Genomic DNA, 14,628 nt, shown 5'->3' on the forward strand with positions numbered 1-14,628 from the left:
TAGTAATCAGGGACCTCTTCTGATTTGCTGCAGTTTTTCACAGGTGATAGGCAGTAGCCTCACAGTCATGTTGGCTGCCTCTGTGGGCATCCAAACCAGCCCCTTAGATTTGAGTATGTCTAGCCTGTAAGCAGTTCCTGGCCTATTGCTCCCCTGCTGCTGGTTGCCCCTCTTCTTTGCAGACTATACTATACACAGAGGTCCAGGAGCAGGCTTTACCTGTGAAGACAAAGGCAAAAAAAGGCATTCAGCCTTTCCAGTGCTGTTCACTACTAGTTCTTTTCTGCCCATCACCACACCCACATTTTTGGTGAGCTTCCTTTTGCAGGCTCTGGGACCTGTAGAATCCCTCCTTGTGAACCCTGGACCTTCAGATGGCTTTGGCTTTCCTGATTTTGTCCCAAACCATGCAGCTGTACTCATGTTTCATTGCCTCTTCTTGCTTCCATTCCTTGTACACTCACTTTTTGCATTTTAGTCATCAGCAAGCTTCTTCCTAAGCCAGCTGACGCTTATCTTTTTACTAGTTTCTGAGACTGTGAACTGTTTTGCCTGTTAAAAATATCTTAAAGATAACATCTTTTCTAGTCTTTTTCTCAGAGGTGGATGGATGGATTGAAAAAGAGAAAACAGTCTGAAAGAAAAAACTTCAGTATAAGCAATCTGTTTGACAAAATCATAATCAAATGCAAAAGTTATTAGGAGAAACTCTAGGGCTACAGTCTTTAGCAAAAAATCTTTTACTGCTATTGATATACTGAAATATTTTTTCTTGGTCAATGTCTGTTCTTCATTGATCTCTTCTCTCCCCACTATATGTAGGGAAGGAGCACCATGTAACCAGACAGCTGTAAACCTTCAGCTGCAAACCACCGATGCGAGTCTATAGACCACCAGTTTGGGAAACCTCTGCTTTAAGCCTCTAAATGATTCAACATTTGTGTAAGTCAGACACATTCTTGTATTATGTAGCTAAATAATTTTATAGCCGTGTTCATTATAATGCTAAGAGGTTCAGACACTGTATGAACTGTTTACTAATGCAAATTGTGCCTCTAATATTTAGGTGATAAAAGCAGAAAGTGTATGTGAGCTATAAATATGTCCTTAAAATGTGCATGAAAAGCTGTGTGCTGTTTACAGTCTGTTAAAGGAATCCTTGCCACAGTGACACATGACTGTCTTGTATAGGTATTTTAGTGGTTATAAGGTTTGGGATTTTTTTTTTTTTATGAAACTTTGGCTTAAAACAATATTGCTAAACGACTAAGGTCCCATTATATTGGTATTTAAGGCAAGGCTCAGCTATTCTTGTTTAATAATCCAAATGACATGTAGAAAATACTGTGTTGACAAACACTCAGAAAATGTTATATTGTCCTGGCCAACTTGAGTATTTCAGGCAAAGACAAATATTAGTATTTGGACTTTTACTTCCTCAGCTGCTCTGCCCTTTTTTACTTTAGAATGAGAGATATTATGTAAATGCTAAAGTAGTACAAGGGGAAAACAATTTGACTAATATAGGTTGAAGTGTCTTATGAATGGAAACTGAAACACAAGCTATAGACAAATCGCTTAAGTCACTGTTGAGATGCATCCATCTCTGGTAATGCATAAAAGCTAATTAACAGTGTGGTGAACTGGAAGTAATTCAGAGGGAAATGTTATTAGATGAGGAAGTACAAAAGAAAGTGAAATGTTTTTCAGTCTACTGACTAAGGATAGGTGAATATCTACAAATGTCCATAAGCGACCTTGACAGCAAGGAGGAAGAGTCTGTTTGGAGATGTTCCTTTGGGTGCTGTGTCTGTAGTAGTAATAGCATAAAAGAACAGGCGATCAGGTTGTAATATAAAAGGCCTTTTCCATGCTAATGTCTGGCAGCTATTGAGGGTGCATCCATACAGCCCCTAAATGCAGATAAGAAAAAGTTTTTGCTGTTTGAGCACACTCTGGTATATGACGAGCTAATGTAAGTTGTGGCTTTCTATTGTGTATATGTAGCATCTGTAAGTGGAGAACAGCAAAAGCACTGAATACTGAATCCCATGTGTCGTGGTTTAACCCCAGCCAGCAACTAAACACCACGCAGCCGCTCACTCACTCCCCCCCACTCAGTGGGATGGGGGAGAAAATCGGGAAAAGAAGCAAAACCCGTGGGTTGAGATAAGAACGGTTTAATAGAACAGAAAAGAAGAAACTAATAATGATAATGATAACACTAATAAAATGACAACAGCAATAATGAAAGGATTGGAATGTACAAATGATGCACAGTGCAATTGCTCACCACCCGCCGACCGACACCCAGCCAGTCCCTGAGCGGTGAATCCCCCCCCCCCCCCCCCCACTTCCCCGTTCCTAAACTGGATGGGACGTCACATGGTATGGAATACACCGTTGGCCAGTTTGGGTCAGGTGCCCTGGCTGTGTCCTGTGCCAACTTCTTGTGCCCCTCCAGCTTTCTCACTGGCTGGGCATGAGAAGCTGAAAAATCCTTGACATTAGTCTAAACACTACTGAGCAACAACTGAAAACATCAGTGTTATCAACATTCTTCACATACTGAACTCAAAACATAGCACTGTACCAGCTACTAGGAAGACAGTTAACTCTATCCCAGCTGAAACCAGGACACCATGCTTGGATATATTTCAAGGCAAGGAATAGAAAAGCCATTGTTTCACGCATTTAAAGCTAAGCTAGAAACTGCTGCTTGGAGCATTTTGAGAACAGTCCTGCTCTCACAAGGAGGTGGACTTAATACTCTTACTAAATCCTTTTAGACTGTATTTCTTGTTACTGGATGATAGTTTCCTAGTGCCAGCCCTGGCTGACTAGGCTCAAAAACATTACTCACCTCATACATCCGTTTCTGTAGACCTTGCTGTTTTCGTTCTGGGTTTTGCTTTGTAGGGGACACTTGTGCTTAGAACACTTTGTGGAAAATAAGTGCTCAATCTGTGCCAGCTCCTGGTAGTTGAATTTTCCTCTCCTGAATTTTCTTACCATTATCTAGATAGGTTTGGGATATGCCGTTGGTGAACAGCAACAGGCTACTACTGATGTGATCAAGGACAACTAAAATGCAAGACAAACCTCAAATCTCCCTTGATTGCATGTCTTTTGCTGTCAGTTTCTTTCATCCTAGATTTTTCAGCATTTTCCCTTGTTGTAGGTCTTCTATGCACGTTATATGTGTTCTTACATCACTGTCAGAATGATGGGACTTTACAGCCTTAGCCCTTTTTCTTCTACTAAAGTGATAAAATGAAATGGATCTGTCTGCGTCTTTATTCGGGTTAAGAATAATTAATGTTCTAACAAGTTATTCCCTTCCATCCATGATCAGTTACTTCTAGGAGCTCTCTTTGTTGATATCCAGAATGAAGTTTTAATAGTGCTGCATCTTATTTTGAGTGCTATTGGTGAAACTCAGTGATTAGTCAACCTATCAAACTGTGCTGTTTAAAAAAAAATTGTAAAGAGATGAGCTTGCTCCTTGCTTATTTGAACTGAATGCTTGCTCTATGTCTTATTGACTAACCGGTCATCTGAAGAGTTCACATACAACTCATTGATGCCCATCAGAAATACAAGAACAAAAAAATACCCGCCAAAACTTTTTAGAGTATTTTCATGAACAGCTTTTGATGAATTGCTGTTTCGATGAGTGCCTGAGCTCTGCAGATGAAGGTCCAGCAGAATTCCTGGGAAAGAGAGCTCTGTAGCAACTGGAAGCAAAGCTGTAGTAGATGGATACTTTCACTTAGCCATTGCCCTAGTCTGTGTGAGCTTGCAGTCAGCTGGCAAATGGAGCCAGAAATATTTTCTTGAAAATGTGTCTGTTTATATGAGTGAGAGTATAGATCTTCTAGTTACATTGGAATAAAAGCAAGAGTGAGAGAGATGGAAGATGGTATGAAAATAGCAATTTGAGTTATTGTCACAAGGGAGCATTATACATGGCACCACATAGTGCATGAGTTAATCATCACAAAATTCTTTGGAAGTGAAATAAGAAAGTAGAGAACATGACAAGAATGATATTCAAATGCAATAAAATCTTATCTGAAAGTTGTTTACATTTTAAAAAGTAGATCTGTAAATTAAGTGTAGATGAAACTGCTTCGTGAGAATTCAAAGAACTTGGCAGAATTTGCCCATCCAGTGAAATTAATTTGACGCTATTTTTTAACAGTTGATCTATTTTCCCCTGTAAAGTGTTTATTGATTGCAGCAGGCTCCTCCTTGCTGGAGACTACCTGAATTCTGTGCAGCACCCCTTAAGAAAGCAGTGCTGGCAAACCAGGCTCAGACATGGTGAGTGAACTTCAGTATCTTTGCACCTTACGTGGTTCTTTCATGGATGTAATTTAGAGAAGTGCTGGCAGTGCATAGTGGCTGCACTCTTACCTGGACTCTGCAGCAGCATGACAGATTATCACCAAACCTGTGACACCCAAGATCAACCCTCCCAGCAATTTTCCCAATTGCTTCTGATGAGTATCTTCCCATTGCCAAGTTTGGCTGTTTTACTCAGTAGAAGGGGGCCAAGTGGGGCTCCCCATAGGAGTTGCCATCCTGGTGCTAATCCAGAAGTAACCAGGAAAGAGAGAAACAGGAGGAAACACAAATCAAGAATGTAAAGTGAGGAAGAAAAACATGAAAGCGACAGAGACAAACCACTTCAGAGAAAAAACAAAACAAAAAAAAGGACCGAGGGGTAAATCTGCTCCCTGTGTCAGATGCATCCCTGGAGCTTCACCAGTGCAGTCCTAACCACACTGGATAACCTGGTGGAGCTAAGGCATTCCCTGAAACATGGCATTTGTATACAGGGCATTTCTGCAGCATGATGTCTTCTAAAAAGCAGCTGTGTGATGTGTGCTATCCAACCTGAAAAATTGGGACTTTAATGTTGATATGGGTCATGACATGGTTACAGATCTTAAGTAGTAAGAGTTACATATACCCCTGAAATTAATTTGACTGCTGTGTACCAAAATCTAATTTATTTTCTTATTGTCTCCCAACCATTAAATTGCTAGAGCTGAGCTGTGTAAATGCTTTAAAGAAAGGCATCTCCTAGTCACTAAGGAATATTGCAGAAAATTTGCCTTCCCAACATGGTTATATAACACCCACTTATTTTAATTAGACTTTTGCTCTAAAAGTCCCACTTTACCTAAGTGGCATGATCACTGAAACACAGTAGAGATCTGTGATAGCAAATGCAATCTGTCTGCTCCTTTCAGCAGTGACTTTGCCTTTAGTATTATGTCTCTCAGGCATGTGAGCCCCCAGCAGCTACTTGCAGTGTTGTCTATTATTAGTGCTTACTCAGAATGGGTCTTGTTCTCTGCTATCAGAGGTGCAAGAAATGTCAGTGTAAGCATTGCATAGCTTTAATTCTCCTACAGAAGAGTAGTCCTCCAGGAGGAAAGTCAAATAAACATCAGCCTAAACTGTACTCCAGATAGCTGAAAACCAGGATCAGGACCAAACACAATTGTTCACCAGATGATGCTGACATTGGTCTTTTCTCAGGAAGAAACACCAAGCAGAGACAATTTTTTTAAAGTAAGTAAATTCCAACTAATTAAAGGTTTCCCTTCCTTCCAGTCTTACTTGAGAACTATTACTGTATTAAAGTCTTTGGCAAGCATGAGAAAAGTGTTGTGGTTATATCCATTAACTCCTTTAACCCTGCAGCCAACTGCCTTTTCTTCCTATGTTTTCTGTGACATGTCCTGTTGCAGAACATGGAGACCTATTTGGGCAAGCACTGAATACAATTTCAGTGTACAAACAAAAAAAGAAAGCCAAATTGTACATTTGTCGTATCATAAAAGGATAATTTGTGTATATAGGTGGCAACAATCCCTGTCTATTTTTTGGTCCAGGATTCTTGAGCTTCTAACTGAACAGACCAAACAATTTGTTTCCGTGTAATTTTGTTAATCCTACAGGAAATTCCTGATAATTGTGCTATGCTTTGTTATGATGATGAATTACTGTGTATGTTTCTGCCATGTTCATTAGTCTTACTTTGAATTCTCACCCTGCATGTGCATTGAGATGAATTGGACATTGAGCCTAAAAGGCAGTGACCTTGTGAACCATATTGTTTTAAGGTCATCTTTTGTTATTTTGCTTTCTGACATCAGCTGCTCTTTTGATTCTGAAAATGGGAGACATCATAGTTTTTTCTCTCACTGTCTGATTTAGAGACTGAATACTTTATGGAACATTGTCATCCCTTAGTCAAAAAGCGGGAATCAATTCCAAGAATAAGTGCCTTACAAAAACAATAAAACAATCCTACATACAGATGTTGAGAAGTGTTTTAGAAAAGAGGGAGAACAGTCTTAGAGCAAAAAGGAAGTGTGGGCTCTGCCTGGGGAGAAGAGATATAGCTGATAAAAATTCAAGAGTATATAGAATGGTAGGGGAATTTGAACAAAGCTGTTTAGGGAAAGAGAATGAGCAAGGTAATAATCGAATGATACAACCCATAGTAAGCATTTGCAGCAGTTTATTTTACTGAGTTTACTTCTTAGAGCAGTCACTGCAGTCAAGCAGGAAAAGAAATGCAGTCAAGCATCTGCTGTATGTCTTCTTTTTCTCAGTGGACACTGCAGTTTTTGCCAGACATGACACACACCCAGAAGAGGCATGTTTGTGGGTCTTTTGTTGCCTGATGTCTCAATTTACCAAAACTGTGGTGATTTTACAGTAAGGGGGTCAGCACCAAAGTGTCTGAATACATTTAAATGATTAAAGGTTGCTAGCTGATGCCATCCAAGCTCCAAGATACTGCAGCACAGGCCAGGTCCAGCTTGGAATGTAGCCAAGTTTGCCGTCTACTGAGCCTGCATGAAGAAGCTAAGAGGTATGAATTTTTAGCTCAAATACTATCCTGTGATAATGCATCTAGATGGCTTGCAAACCTGAGGCGATATGAAACGTGGAGCGAGTTAACTCATGACCATCTAAACCTGACTGTATAGATATGCCTTAAAATGACCCTTAAGCCCCAAGATCACTCTTCTGTAACCCTTTTGAAAGTGATCACTGGTGCTTTCTGCTTGATTGATTCTGAAGACAGAGTATGCAACGCATCCTTGTACTCTTGAGGAACATATATAAATGAGCTTGTGCTGTGCTTCTCTCCTGTTAGTCTCCTCTTGAATTATAAGAGGGAAACCATCATAAGCCACTTCCTACAAGTGCTGCATACACTGTGGCAGTGACATGGCCTTTCCAGATATAGCTCCTGTTCAAGTTGCTAAATTCCAGAGATTCAGCTGGCAACTGAGATACCTAAATTTGTTATGCCTACCTGTAAGAGTCTGTTTGTGGGATAGAGGCTTGCTTCAGTTGCCCACACACAGGAACTGCTGCCATTTCAGATGCCCTAGAGTATGCAGGACGCCCTGATGGGTCTGGGAGACCTATTGTCAGTGGGAGGATAGGCAGGTTATGCTGTCTCATTTCAAATGGCACTGCCTCCCTCTGTGTGGGCAATGGATTGAGCCCTCAGTATCAAAGCCCTTATTAGAGTCAATAAAGATCAAGCCTGGAGTCACTGGAACTGAGCGAGTGATTCAGCTCAGCAGCTGCTGGTTCCCTAGGTCAGGGTGAACTCAATTGTGCTCTAGATTGCATTGGCTAGATTTCTGCTGAGTACAGGAGGTGGATGAACAACTGATGCATGTGTGCGTGCCTACATGTAAATAACTGTGTTTAGATAGCCTAAACACAAAGTATTTTGAATGGTCAAGAATTAATTTTTAGAATTTGTAGGGATAATTGCAGAAGCTTTCTTTCAGAACTAATACAGAGCAATCAGAGTACCTATAAAGTTTAAAGATCTCATGGTAGGTTATAACAGGAAACAGAGGTATTTACCTTGTATAAAAAAATTAACATATAAGGCAGACCAACTAACAGATGACCTGTCAGGCAGGTTCCCAGAGGAAAACAGAGTCTATTGCTTTAAAATAAGTTGTTTTTAAAATGCTAGAAGACACACTAATGATCAGTGAAATATCGGCAGAAGCTGGACAGGGAGTAGATAGCATCACCACTGTTTTTGACTGCTCTGTTCCAAGTAGCTTTGAGGGACGTGATTTCCCATTCCTCATTAATGAAGAGCTAACAGGAAAAAGGTGCACCATTTCCTTCAGCAGTAGATTTTTCAGGGAGTAAAGGGCTGAGCTTTATGTGCTGTTTCTGTGCTACAGGGCTGGCCTTGTTGCTCTGAAGACAGAGGTGCAGTAGCATTCACATGTGCAAAATTTAATTACTTTGATTTATCAAGCAATTATTTTTCCTACTAGTTTTATTTAACTGTGGGAGATCTCATCCTTTCTTTGAGTGTAATGAGTGCATTTGCTCCAGGAGGCAATTTGCCACTCACAGATGAATTCTCTTTAACAGTGACTTTGCCTTTATTTTTCATTTTCAAATGAAATTACATTCTCAGTTTGTTAGTAAATTTGAGTAGTAAATTTATTAGTATATGAGAACCGTGAATTCTTTATTACATAATGACAGAGCTTCTGCAGGAAAGTGATTCCCATCCAAACCTTCCTTTTAGCTAGCAATGTTAAGCCATGCTGGTAGAAGATGGAAATTTTGAGTTTGCACCAGCAGGCTGGAGAAGGTCTTGTATTCAGTTTCTATTTCCTGCAGGAAAGCACTTAACTTCTAATCTATAACATAAATTATAATCACCACTTCCATTTTTCAGCCATTTAAGTGAATTAAGTTTCCAAAATAATTGATATAAATGCCAACATCCAAGAGACAGTTTGAACCTGTAAGTGTCTGACTCGCACAAGCTTTTAGTACACAGTTTCAGCAAGGGGACAGCATGTAATCTTGTTACTCTTAGCTGTGATTAGCACAGTGCTCACTATATTTACTGGTGATTCTCACTCCCATTCACAAGCATCTAACTCTTCCTTGCATCATGGGAAGAGTTTGTTTGTTCTATCTTTGTCTGTGGTTTCTTCTGAGGGATCAGATAAATCAAAGGAGGTGATCCTTATTCTGAAAAAATGGGCTCAGTGGGGAACTGTGGTAGGTTGTCCTGCTCCCACTGCCCTGGGGATAAAGACAAGCCTTCTCTGAGAGCCCTTAGAAAGAACCATTACTGATGAACCCTCAGTCACAGGATGATTGGGTTTGTATCAGTCACAAGATGTGACTTGCATATGGCAAAACTCCAGATTTCGGTGGTGAGGGTCTACAACCTGACAGCAGCCCTCACGGGGCTGTGGAAGCTGATTCCTTTTGGTTTTGCCTCCATTCCCTGTCTTTTTATGCACACTGAACGTTTTCCTGTGTTTTGTCCATTTTACTTTTAAGCATATTCCATTGTGAACTTCTGTTTTTCTCATTTGTAATTTCATACTATCTACTCTAAAATACTGTGCTAAATTGGTCTTTATAACTTCCAATTCATGTGGAGCATCTCATCATGTTCCCCTTTTTACCAAGCCTTCTTACACTTTTTTGCATCACTGCTTGTCGCATGCATATAGGGTGGCATCTTACAAAGCCTGTAACTTAGCTTTCACCAAATCCATTTCCCACACTCTTGGCAGCAGAAAACAGCCTAATTTTCATTAGAAAAACCATCCAGTTGGAACGAAAATAATTAGGATGCAGCAGAAAAAACCCATGTGGACCACGACAGGAGAGAAAATGCTCTTCATGTGTTGTTTTGGGTTTTTTTTCTGCTTTCATTCTTGAATTTTTCAGAGATTTTGCTTGATTGATCTGTAATAGATGCATTTAATATAGTTGCAATCTAGGATTCACAGGATCTCACAGAATCACAGGAGGTTAAGTTTAGAAGGGGCCTCTGGAGACTGTGCAGTCCAAACCCCTGCTCAAAGCAGGGTCAACTACAGCAGGTTGCTCAGGGTTTTGAATATCTCCAGGGATGGAGATTCTGTAACATCTCTGGGCAATGTGCTGCAGTATTCAGCCACTCTGAGAGTTGTGTTTTTTATGAAGTTTGGATGGAATTTCTTGTATTTCACTTAGAGATCACTGCTTCTTGTCCCTTCAGAGCCTCATGTACCACATTGTGAAAGAAAAATTCAGTAGTATCTTTGACAGCACACAGAGTGAATTTTTTAATTAATCTATTTATAGTGCCCCAGATACTAAGGCCAGAAGAAGCCATTACAGCCATGTAGTTTAATCTCCTTCAGAACAAAAACCATAAAGTCACTGCCAGTAATTTCTGTATAAAAATCGAATAATCATCTGTTGCAAGACAGTATATTTCATAGGAAGGACTCGTATCTTCAAATGCAACTAGAAGTAATTAAGAATCTACCACATCCATTGGTGATCTGTTCTAGTAGTTATTTGCCTTTATCAAAAAATATAAGAGAAAAACAACTGAGAAATTCACAGAAAATAAAGCAGGAAGAGACTCAGGATGCCACCCCTCTTACCTGAAGCTGTGTCATTTATCCCTAAGCCTTTTTGGATAGGTGCTTGCCTAACTTTTTCCTTGATAAATGCTGGTGATGGAGACTGAGCTTCTTTTGTGGACAATTTTGGTTGTCCAAAAGTTTTTCAAGTGCCTGGCTTTGAATTTTCCTTGTTGGTATTTAAGTGTGAGACTTGCTTTGTCCTTAGTGGTCATGGAGAATTGCTTAGTCTCTTCTTTACAGCTATACTTCGTACATCTGAAAATTGTTAAATCTCCTTTCAGATTTCTCTCCTTTAGAATAAATGACCCCTTCAACCTTTCTTGAACAATATTTTCTTGAATTCTATAATTCTTCCTGCTCTCTTAACTCATTCCAGATGGTCTAGACTATTCTTGAGGAGCAGTTCTTGTAACTGAAAATGTGCTCCAGTGGATGCTGCACCAGCTCTTGCAGACAGCCTTTCATTTAGACAGTATGTTTGCCTTTGACAATGTTATTGCCACATGCTCAGATCTGATCTGCTCTAATCCTCAGACCTTTTACAGCAGAGCAGATCTGTCATTCTGTATCCTCTATTTCTGTAGTGTAATCTAAGTGTATAACTTTTTTTTTTTTTTTAAGCCCCAGTATGAATCCTAGTTTTGCAGGAGAGTAATCTAAACCTGTTAAGATTATTTGGAGTTTTGGTCCTAGACCTTTCAGTGCTTGAAAATTCAATTTTGGTATGATCTCCATATTTAATAAATACATTATATCTACAATGTCATGCAGGTTATTTATAAAAATATAGTATAATAGCAGATTCCGCATCCTTTCATTTTGAATGGAAAAGCTCAACATAGTTGTTGATACAACTTCCAGCTCTGAAAGTCATGAAGCTGCATATTGGTTGAAACCAGGACAGCCTACCACAGGAAAGTTAAGTATATACTTACTGTATTTTTTCATGTTCTTCCCTGACACCTGCTAGTGGCTTATGTCAGAGAAAGGGTACTCAGCTCAGTGAAGTTTAATTTTGACTTATTATAGAATCATAGAATCACTTAGGTTGGAAAAGGCCCTTAAGACTATCGAGTCCAACTGCAAACCTCACACTGCCAACCTCACAACCACTAAACCATGTCCCTAAGCACCTCGTCTACAAGTTTTTTAAATACCTGCAGGCATGCTGCCTCAACCACTTCCCTGGGCAGCCTGTTCCAGTGCTTGATAACCCTTTCAATAAAGAAATTTCCCCTAATAGTCAATCTAAACCTCCCCTGGTGCAACTTGAGGCCGTTTCGTCTCGTCCTATGGCTTGTTGCTTGGGAAAAGAGACCGACACCCACCACGCCACAACCTCCTTTCAGGGAGTTGTAGAGAGCGAGAAGGGCTCCCCCGCTCAGCCTCCCGTTTTCCCGACTAAACAGCCTGCGCTCCCTCAGCCACTCCTCATAAGACTTGTGCTCTGAACCCATCAGCAGCTTCGCTGCTCTTCTCTGGACGCGCTCCGGCACCTCAGTGTCTTTCCTGTAGTGAGGGGCCCAAAACTGGACACGGTATTTGAGGTGTGGCCCCACCAGCGCCGAGCACAGGGGGACCATCACTTCCCTGGTCCTGCTGGCCACACTATTTCTGATACAAGCTGGGATGCTATGGGCCTTCTTGGCCACCTGGGCACGCTGCCGGCCGGCGACCAACGCCCCCAGGTCCTTTTCCACCAGGCAGCTTTCCAGCCACTCTTCCCCACGCCTGTAGCATTGCATGGGACTGTTATAACCCAAGCGCAGGACCGCAGGACCCGGCACAGCCTTGTTGAATCCCATACAGTTGGCCTCAGCCCATCAATCCAGCCTGTCCAGATCCCTCTGTCGAGCCTTTCTACCCTCAAGCAGATCAACACTCCCGCCCAACTTAGTGTCATCTGCAAACTGACTGAGCGTGCACTCGATCCCCTCATCCAGATCATTGATAAAGATATTGAACGGAACTGACCCCGATACTGAGCTGTGGTGAACACCACTTGTCACTGGTTATTTTTGTGTACTTATTTCTGCTGTTACATCTTTACAATTCTGATCATTTTCCCATACAAAAAATTAAATTCATTTAATATGATTTGATATTGAAAGGTCCACGTTGGTGGTCGCTTTTGTCTTTGCTGTCTTTTAGGTGTTTGTGAATGGTTTTTTTGACCATTTGTTCCAGGATTTTTCTGGAGCTGAAATTAAGCTGAGTGGTTTTCTCTCCTCTTGCCTGTCCCTCCTCTCTTTTCCTTTTTTAAAATACAGATGTTTGAGTGGCTTTTTCCCAGTTTATGGAGCCTTACTTATTTTTGCCATGCTTTCAAAAGATAATAATTTATCATCCCTGGGTTAAAAAGCTGCGTGAAGGAAGATACATACAGAGAATTTTCAGTAAGCCTATCTTATCTTTTACCTATTTTCCAATCTTTTTGTCACTGTTCTGGTTTTTATTACTCATCTCTATCTCTGCTGCTAATTTTGTTAGCTCTAAGATCACAGTTCACATTTTTAATGAAGACAGAAGGAAAGATATCATTAACATTGTGACCTTCTCAAGATTCCTGTTGAGGAATAGACCAACAGTTTTGTTTTTTGTTTTTGTTTTATTAATCTTTGTATTGGGTCAACCCACTACAATCTTCTACTACTACTAACGTAAATACGGAGTATTTTCTCCTATATTTTATTTTCTCACAAGTTATGTTTTGCCTTTCTGATTTTATCCCTAGACTGTTGATACTATACTTCAGGATACTTTGTGCCTATGAGTTGTCCTTTTTTTTTATTGTTTGTTTGTTTGTTTTTAACAGTACTAACAGCTCTCCCCAATTCCTTTTCCCCTTTTTACTGACATTATTTAAAAATCTGGCACTTCCACCTCCCAGTGTTTATTGCACTCTGCTGTCCTAAGCTCCATGATTTACGACGCTCATGTTCTCCTTTCTAACCATCTGAGGACAGTTAATTCAGTCATCTATTTCACGGTCACTCTCAGACAAGTAACTTTGCATCTGCACATTCTCAACCAGTTCTTCCAGGCTGGCCAGAAAGACAGCCAGAAGACCTTTTCCTTTACTTGCTGTCCTCACATTTTATAGAAACAAAAATGTCACCCCAGGACATTTCAAGACTTTGCTGCCAATATGTTCCTGCTACCTTCCTTTCCCAGTGGTTTTCTAGATGATGAAAGCTTTCCATCACAAACCTGTCCTGTGCTTTTCATGTTTTTGCTGGTTACCTAGAAAATACCTCATCCACCCCATCTTTGTGACCATACCCAAAACATGACAGCATCCTTTTACCGTCAACATTTCAGCAGGTTTTTATTCCTCTATCTCATGGGATTCAGAAGAATATCAGTATACCCTTGATACAAAGAGAAACATGTCGTTTGTTTTACTTTTCATAGAGCTGAACAAGATATATAGACATGTCTGCTAAATAATTAAGTTGGGTGGTATTGCAGCATTCAAATGCTGATACCTTCTGAGTCAAATTATCTGTTGGTATAACTCCAATGACTTCAATACGGTTTCTTCAGCAAAGAATGACCTATATTTTCCCCCTGAAAAGGAGGAAAAAACATGCAAGTCTTTTCTTAAAATCTGAAGTTAAGTTTTGATTTGAATATAAGAACACACAAAACATTTGTGATATCTTTTCTGACCCATGTAACTATTACTTTAAATGTTATATCCAGGATAGTTCATAGGCCGTAAATAGTAGTATTTCAGAGAAAAAAACCCCACAAAACAACAAGATCATGAGAGCAAAGACTTAACCCAGAACAAAGAGAATATGGCAATGAGGCAATGAGGATTTCCCTTTTATATGATGAATTCAGATTTTAATAACTAAGTTCTGCACAACTGCAGTCAATTTTTTCATCGCTAATGTAGAAGTTCAAAGAAAATGTTCTTTCTAAAGATGAATGGAGAGAAAAAGTTTATAATATTATTGACTTCCTTAAACCTATATCATATGATGGAATTATGAAATGGAAATAATATAGACATTCCTTAGACTGTGACAGGAAATACAAATCATGTGAATGGAAAGGAAGTTGCACTGAAATAAAGACATTTCAGAAGATAATGAGTTCACTACAAAAGGGTCTTCTGTTAAGTATTTCCTATAATTCTTTTTTCAGTGGAGCA

The 14,628-nt window shown here is 39.9% G+C and overlaps 1 long non-coding RNA gene across 1 annotated transcript in view; it reads left to right on the plus strand.

The window, feature by feature from the left end:
• The window catches only part of LOC128139937 (uncharacterized), a 179,537-nt gene that overhangs the window by 104,129 nt on the left and 60,780 nt on the right, over positions 1 to 14,628 (plus strand). Inside the window, exon 2 of the long non-coding RNA XR_008234557.1 lies at positions 823 to 942. This is a non-coding gene — a long non-coding RNA (uncharacterized LOC128139937). The remainder of the gene's footprint in view (positions 1 to 822; positions 943 to 14,628) is intronic.

Source organism: Harpia harpyja, chromosome 3, assembly GCF_026419915.1.
Source record: "Harpia harpyja isolate bHarHar1 chromosome 3, bHarHar1 primary haplotype, whole genome shotgun sequence".
NCBI classification, from domain to species: domain Eukaryota; kingdom Metazoa; phylum Chordata; class Aves; order Accipitriformes; family Accipitridae; genus Harpia; species Harpia harpyja.